General features: G+C 34.6%; 1 non-coding gene across 1 annotated transcript; it reads right to left on the bottom strand.

Moving 5' to 3' along the window:
• Positions 1-6,994: 6,994 nt before the first annotated feature.
• On the bottom strand, positions 6,995-7,101 carry LOC127077957 (small nucleolar RNA R71). Its single transcript, XR_007787715.1, has one exon. It is a non-coding gene; the product is annotated as a small nucleolar RNA R71 (small nucleolar RNA).
• Positions 7,102-9,025: the final 1,924 nt, after the last annotated feature.

Below are 9,025 nucleotides of genomic sequence, written 5' to 3'. Positions count from 1 at the left end.
ATTTAGATGTCATTTTATAAAAATCACTCAGTTTAGATTGAATTTCGGGTTGATTTTTCAAAATAGATCGACACCGAACTAAATCGCATGTATATATTTTTATAATTTTTTTATTAATATGATATGTTGTTCTAATTTATTATTGTACGATACTTGTTTTTTAAATATTATTTATTAATTTGATTTAATTTATTTATTTTTATTATTTCATTTATTTCAACTATTAGTGATTATTATCATCTTAAAATATTAACTTTTAATATATATGTTATATACTAAATCAAACTTATTATTTGTTAGTAATTTTATAATATTAATAAAATATATAATTTATAATTTAAATATTTAAAAAATCAATTTAAATTAAACGATATGAAATTTATATTGGATCAGATAAGATTTTTTAATGAATTACTCAAAATTTAATCAAACTACAAATAAATTTATTTTTAAATCAAATGCTATTTTATTTCAAAACTTCTATTAATTACAATGACTTTGATATGCTATCTAGTTTAGAATTAAGAACCCCTACTATAGTTCCAAAAAAGTTTTTTGGTATCCATCTAGTTATCTTTTCACGGCAGATTTAGTTTAATTTCCAATTAGTGTTGTGAATGTTGAGGCATGGTAATCCTTATAATAATTCTCTTGAAGTTTGTTATCGTAGCCATATCGATATGTAGAATATTTAAGAATAATGTGATACAGAATTTTATTAATTTAATAAATTATTTTTTATGTTATATATATAAAAGAATTTTAAAAAATAAAGAACATTACAAATGTTTAAAAATTAAACAAAAAATTTAAAATCAGAAAACTCAATGAAATAATAAAAATATGCAATAAGAACCTTTAAAAAATACAAGAAAAAATCACTAAAATACCATAAAATTACAATAAATTCTTAATTACCTTCTTAGTTATACTGGATATTGATACCTATATTAAATGTCCCACTCACTATAATATTAAAAATAAATGTGCATAATCACACGGTAAAATTTGTAAATTTTTACAATTCTTTTAAGAATTAATCCAACTCATCACTAATAAATTTTAAGTTAACCATGTTATATCCAACCACCTTTAATAAGAATGATAACGTCTAAAGTTAATAGTTTTCTTGTATATATTTTTTATAAGCAAATTGATTAAAGGAGAATATAAGGGGTATCCTTGCCCAATTACAAAATATTATTTTTGTTGGATTTATAACAAAAAAAAATTCTTCATATTTATTAAGAAAAATGGTTAAATATATTTAATTTTCTTAATTTCATGTAAGAAAAATAACACAATTATTAGTATATCGTCAATTAAATTATCATTCACTTACAATATTAAGTAATTAATGTTAGGATAATTTTGAAATAAAGTTATTAAATAAACTTAGATTTGTTGATCTTTACTTATATTTAAGATCAAAAAGTTTAAAAGATTTGTGCTTATAAATAAGGCCACAGGAAATACTAATTAAGAAAGTCCATTGACTTTTACACCATTCTTAGAAGCTACAACTACTTTTTTTCCCTTAGATCCAATTACAAGTCACATCCATGACATCATTTTGATGTTGAAAACTACCTCATCCTCCATGCACTTCTCATCGTTGTACAATATATCATTTCTTCTTCCCCACAAGCTCCGTATTATGGTCATTTAAATTATATTCTCCTTTTGTTCGTATTATGGTCATTAAAATTATATTCTCCTTTTGTTTAGGAGTCAGCCCCCTAAGATTCATAGAAAACTCCAAAAAAATGCTCAGTAGGGTAACTACCAATCGTCTCTCCAGAACTTAGCCATAAGTGTAAATTCTTCCAAACTGATGATGCAAAGGAAATTTAAAATAGTAGGTTCCAAATATCTTCATCTTGTAGAGAGCAGAAGGTGCAAAGATTTTATTCCACATCATAAATAATGTATTTTTTGATAAGTTGAACTCTTGTAGGGAGTCTATTCAATAACAACATCTAGCAGAATATCTTGATCTTTAAAGGAATCTTCATTTTCCACAAGCAATTAAGGGTCTTTGTAGATTTGTTTGTCAGCATACCTTCTTCTTCCTATAAGTGCTTAAGCTTTTTATAATAGGATTGGATTGTAAATTCTTTACCTGTGCAGCATGTCCAAACAAAGGCATCTTGCTTTGCATTGCTTGGTATTACCTTCTAGAGAATAGCCAACTAGTCAAGATAAGATTCTTTATTTAAATCATTAAACTCATATTCATTTTATTTAAAATTGATAATCCACTACCATATACAATGTCTTCAATTTTCCATGTCTGCTGCATTGCCATTTGGATTTGAGGAGAGTGCAAACATTTCTAGATACTGATTAGATAAAGGTTGAGATCCAAGCCACATGGACTTCCAAAAAGATGCAAATCTCGCATCTCCAAGCTTACATGAAATAAACTCGGAAAACTAGTCTTCTTCTTTCTCCTCCCTGTTCCCCATAATTGATAGTAAATACTTCCACCATAAAGACTCCATCGGCCTCCCCTTGTGTCTTGAGAAGAGAAAATTCCCTTATGAAACTCTTCACACCTATGTTTTAAAATACCTACCTATATGGCCCAATGTTCTTTCAAAAGCCTCCATTTCCATTTTCAGAGTAAAGCTTTGTTAAGAATGCCCACATCTTTGACTTCAAGTCCACCTTCATTCTTTTTCTTACAAATTTCTCTCTAACTCACCCAAGTTATTCCTCTATTCTCTTTATTCCCTTGCCACAAAAAATTTATGTGGATCCTAATTAACTCTTGTTTGATCTTGACAGAAGATTTATAAAAAGATAGATGATATATGGGTAGATTACATTATACAAAATTCACTAGGGTGACTCTCCCACATATATATATATATATATATATATATATATATATATATATATATATATATATATATATATATATATATATATATATATATATATATATAAATGTGTATTCCTTTCCATGTAGATATTTTCCTCCTAATTATTTCAACCACAAGTTTCCATGATTCACACCTTCTAAGGTTGCAACCTACCTTAATACCTGTAATACCTCAAAATTTGCCCCCCCCCCCCCCTCATTCATGCATTCATTTTTAGATCATTTAACATTTCATATTGCATTTCATCATGTCAATCGGAATTAGATCCAAGAAGCTTGAATATCATCCAAGACACTTTGTGGGTCCTATCTGGGTGATCAGTCAACACAAGGGAATGGCTTGAGATACTTTCAACATGTTAAAATGGGGGTTATTCATCAGTCAAAACGTTAATCTTGAAGGAGCAAAAGTTTGTTCATGAGCTGTCATGCTCGCTAGGCGAGCAGAATGGGTCGCCTAGCGAGTCCCAAGAAAAGCCACCAGAATCACCTACGCTCAGAGGAATTTCTTGAACTGTCATGCTTGCTAGGCGAAGCCCACGCGTTTTGAAAACAAAAAAACAAAAAAAAAACAAAAAAAACAAAAAAAAACGAAAATAAATAAATAAATAAAATATAATAGAAAAATCTTGGACTTGGACCTCTCTCATTTGCCAAAATCAGGTTATAAATTCTTAAAAAAATTCAGTGGAAAAACCCTAGAGAGATTCTAACTAATTTAGAGCAACCTCCAAAGACTGAAGGGAACTCATCTGCAAAGAACCAATTCCATCTCATATAAACCCTAAGATTGTTCTGCAAAGCCAACGGTGCAATTCAATTTCAATCGATCCTCCCCAATCAGCTCGAGAGATCTCTGGGTTTCTTATTTCTTTAGCTGTTATTACTTTGGATCTTTATCTGTGTGGTAGACCTCTTGATCCCTTTATCTTTCCCGCATTTTACCGCTTTCTTAGCTGGAAGACCTCGATAGGAGGCAATGTTTTCTTTTGTTTGTTTACTTTTGTGCCCAAAGACCTCCAAGAAGAGGCATCAGTGCTAAAGACCTCCCTGAAGAGGCAATTTGCGGATAAAAGGGATTAGTAATCAATCCTCCGTTATTCAATGGAGAGGGTTCCACCTTTTTGAATCCCCACTTTTTGTCATGAGCTCACCCTGTCCAGGGTTAAGAGCTATGAGGTCTTATCATCATTACCCTTTTGATCTGCTCACCCTGACGTTCAATGTCAGTGGTTAAGAGCCCATTTGATTACCTATTCCATGGCTTGTTTGTCGAGGTTGATATGACCCCTCTTGACTAAAGCCCTACCCATGTAGGTTTGAGCCCCCTTGGTGGCATTTTACTTTATGCATGTTTGTTTTGTATGGTATGATCGTCTCCCCATAGGATTGCTAGGCTTCGTATAGTCTCTCGTTTGCATGTCAATTAAGGTAGCATTGTTCCTTCGTCTAGGACTTCCTTTTTTGCATGAGCATTTCTAAAACCCAAACAAACTCATTGATTTTTCTTCTCCTAAGAACACGTTAACTCCTTCTACTACAGGCGAGTAAGTCTCCAAAGGTCGAGCATCCGGTAGATTGCGCAGTAATGTCGTTCATCTAAAAAACACAACCCTTAACCCGTAGTTATCCGAACTACGGTTTGCTCTGATTCTCATTCCAGATGAGATACGTAGGCATAAGACGCGATGTCTTAGCGAGCACACTCCTCTTTAGCCCATGATAACATGAAATTATATCACATTTTTGGACTCAATTTAATTAAATTATATTATTATTTACTTCAATTCATTTCATTTTATTAGATATTACACAGTATTTTCTTTCCATTTATCTCAGGTGGTTTATTTGAAGCACAAGTAAAAAAAGGAAGAAAAGGAGGTGCAAAAAGGAATGAAAAGAAGCAAATACCAAAGGCCAAAGCCTAGCCCAAAAAGCACAGGCGCTGTGCCTGTGACGAGCGTCACAAAGGCTGTGACGAGCGTCACGCTTTACACACTTGTGTGACGAGCGTCACACATGGTGTGACGGACGTCACACCATTCCCCTATATTTTTGGCACCAGGAACGCAACAGACCACGTTGAAGCTACTTCCACGCTTGACCCTTGGAACGTGAAGACCGTGTACACGGAAAACCCTTGGAAGCAGTTACAAAAAGTAGCAGTATGAATAGTAGCTTTTTTGGAAAGCTCTCGGATCCACACTTCTTCGCCGTTTTCTCTTTTTCGCATTTTTCTCTTCCAGCAGTACAAGCACATTTTTTACAACATTGCTTTTACGATTTTTATATTGTTTCCTTTGCAATTTCTATTTTCTTTTCCAGCAATTAAGTAATTTTTCGCACAGTAGTTTCTACACCAGAAACTATTGTGTACCTTTCACCGGATCTAACCTTACGTTAGAATCTAGTTTTTATTTTTATTCCTTCGCTTTTATTTTTCTGTTTGATTGAAGAATTCAAGAACAAATCCAACCGGCCTGTGGTGGAGTGTTCAAGACTGCTATTTAATTTCTCAGGTTCTTTAATTATTGTTTGAATTTATATATGCCCTGCTTTACTGTTTATTTATATTATTTGCCTGAGATGAATCTGTTTATGCATGATAATTATTTAGATCTGTTTAGCATGTCTGGCTAATTTATTTAGGTATCGGTATGTAAAGTAAGCGGAATGAAGGAATCAAAACCAAATTGGTTTAATTAAGTTTAAAATTAAAATCACTCTTTTTACGGTCCCAATTTACAGGTTTAATAACAAGGTTTTTGTACGAAAGTAAAAGACATAAAGAAGTTAAAAGCAACAGAGCGAGAGTTTGAGTTTTTGACTGGACAGTGTAAATTGGACATTAATTCTAGATCAGGGCGAGAGCAATTTTTAGAGTTAATTAAATTCTAATCTTTTTCAAAAAGTATTTTTAAAGATTGAATGTGAGGACGAGAGTTAAGCATTTGAATTTAATTATATAACCTAAGTCAACAGAGCGAGAGTTTGAGATAAGGGTGTTTAAACGATTAGTGTTTTCTTAAAAAGAGTTTCTACGGATTCTATTGTTTTCAAAAAGTGGTTTTTGACTTAACTATAAGTGACAGCTACGTTAATATAAAATCATAGTTTATTCAATAGAGCGAGAGTTTGAGATAAGACTTTTAAACAATAGTGTCAACTGAAAGGATTTATTTTAAAACCAAGAAACCAACGAAGATTTGATTCCCTAATTACGACGAACTACATACCGATATCCGCTTATTAGACATTTATTTTAGATCTTATTTTAGTTTTAGCTTTTCCCCCAAACAATCAAAGTACTACTTGCCTTAGGTTTACGAAGTAACCTTAGATAATGGTATATCGATTCATAAGTCCCTGTGGGATCGATATCTTTTAAAACTACGCGATAGAACTGTGCACTTGCAGTTTGTACCCCAATTTCGACTCATAAAGTCGCGATCAAGTTTTTGGCGCCGTTGCCGGGGACTTTTATTTAGTCGATATCGTAACTCTTCTGTTACGCTGTAGAGACTAAGGCTTATTTTTCTTTTCTTTTCTTTCTTTCGTTGACTTGTATGCCACACACTCGCTCACAAGGCGAGCCGTTCTACTTACGAATCAACGATATCGAACTATATCTCTGAGTCTTACGACGAATTCGGGAATATCGTGCTGCAAACAATCTCCCTCCTGTTGAACTTCCTGATTTCAAAAATATTTTCCCTTCGATACCCGAGATGGCAGAACCAGCTCGTGCTCTTCGAGATTACGCTGCTCCATCGCAAGATGAACCGTATTCGAGTATTGCTCCACCCGCAATCGAAGCAAACAACTTTGAACTTAAACCTTCACTGTTGCAGGCAGTGCAACAGAACCAATTCTCTGGAAATCCTACCGAGGATCCAAACCTTCATTTATCTGTATATGTCCAATACACTGATACTGTTAAAGCTAATGGTGTCACTTCAGAGGCAATTCGACTTCGTCTTTTTTCCTTTCTCGTTAAGAGATAGCGCTAGAAGATGGCTTCAATCTCTTCCTTCCAACTCAGTCACCACATGGAACGAGTTGAAGAAAGTTTTTCTTGCTCGATATTTTCCGCCAAGCAAAACAGCTATGTTAAGAGCCCAGATAAATGGATTTAAACAGAAAGATAACGAGTCTCTTTTCGAAGCATGGGAAAGATACAAAGACATGATGAGACTTTGTCCACACCATGGTTTAGAAGACTGGTTAGTAATTCATACCTTCTATAATGGTCTCCTGTACAACACGAGGTTAACAATAGACGCCGCCGCAGGTGGTGCACTAATGAGCAAACCTTATGCTGATGCTTACCAACTTATCGAAAGCATGGCTCAAAACCACTATCAGTGGGGAAGCGAACGAACAATGGTAGAAAACCCTCAAACGAAAACTGGCATGTACGAGATAAGTAACCTTGATCATGTTAATGCAAAACTGGATGCTCTGGTCCAGAAAATTGAAAGTTTAAATGTATCACCTCCAGCCACCGTGGTTGCCATAACTCAGAATTACGAAGTCTGTGGAATCCAAGGTCACACTCCTGCAGATTGTCAACTCCTAACAGGAATCCAAGCGGAGCAAGTAAACTATGCTCAAGGAAGCCCCTACTCGCACACCTATAACTCAAATTGGAAGAATCATCCCAATTTTTCATATAAGAGTAATAATGCTTTATACGCGCCTGGACAATCTCCAAATCAAGCCCCAGCTATACCTCCGGGATATCAAAAGCCGATCCCATCTACACCTAACAATAACGCCCCTAGGAAATCCAACTTGGAAATCATGATGGAAAACTTTATAGCTTCTCAACAGCAAACCAATAAAGATTTCTTAAACCAGAATGTACACACTGGCGAACAAATTAAACAACTAGCAAGTAAAGTAGATGCCCTGGCTACCCATAACAAAATGCTGGAAACGCAAATATCACAAGTAGCTCAACAACAAGCGCCTACTGCTGCCCCAACTGGTACATTTCCTGGCCAACCCCAACCTAACCCAAGAAGCCACGCTCATGCGATTATACTGAGAAGTGGAACGGAAGTGGAAGGACCGTCTGACCCAAGGATAGAAAACCAAAACTCTAAAAAGTCAACTGAGGAGGAAAGTGAACCCAAGGAAAAGGAAGAGAGTAATAAGGAAACCGTAGAAAAGAAGGAACCTTATGTACCTCCACCACCTTATAAACCACCTATCCCTTACCCTCAAAGGCTTATTAAAACCAAAGATGCGGGCCAATTCAAAAAATTTGTTGACTTACTAAAACAATTAAACGTCACAATTCCGTTTACAGAAGCTATTACGCAGATGCCCTCATATGCCAAGTTTTTAAAAGAAATTCTTTCTAATAAAAGGAAACTTAAAGATAGCGAAACCGTTACACTCACCGCTGAATGTAGCGCTATAATCCAGAATATGCCTCCTAAACTTAAAGACCCGGGTAGTTTCTCAATACCCTGTCACATAGGAAAATTTGTCATTGACAAAGCCTTATGCGATTTAGGAGCCGGTATTAGTGTTATGCCTTTATCCATATGCAAGAGACTTGAAATGGGAGAACTAAGACCAACTAAAATGTCTGTGCAACTAGCAGATCGTTCCGTCAAATATCCTGTAGGAATTCTTGAAAACGTTCCAGTACGCATAGGTCAATTCTACATTCCAACTGATTTTATAATTATGGATATTAGAGAAGATGAAGTTACACCCATTATACTGGGAAGACCGTTCTTAGCAACTGCCGGTGCAATCATAGACGTAAAACGAGGACGACTCACTTTCGAAGTAGGAGAATTGAAAATTGAGTTCATTCTTTCCCAATTTTTGAAAGCACCTGCAATAGAAGATACATGTTACTTCATGGATATCATCGATGAATGCATAAAAGAAACGGAGTTAGAAAAAGACAAATCATCTGACTATCTTGTAGAAGACAAACTTAACCAGTGTTTAGCAATAACACCGGATCCTACGCAATGCCTTAAGAAACCAACCCTAGACCTGAAAACACTTCCCAAAAATCTGAGATATGAATTCCTAGACTTAGAACTTGAACGACCAGTGATAGTTAATGCTGACCTAGGAAGACTCGAAACAGAAAAACTCCTGCATATCTTA

The sequence above is a fragment of the Lathyrus oleraceus genome, chromosome 4 (genome assembly GCF_024323335.1).
Source record: "Lathyrus oleraceus cultivar Zhongwan6 chromosome 4, CAAS_Psat_ZW6_1.0, whole genome shotgun sequence".
Lineage (NCBI taxonomy): Eukaryota > Viridiplantae > Streptophyta > Magnoliopsida > Fabales > Fabaceae > Lathyrus > Lathyrus oleraceus.
This window is presented reverse-complemented; position numbering and strand designations above follow the sequence as displayed.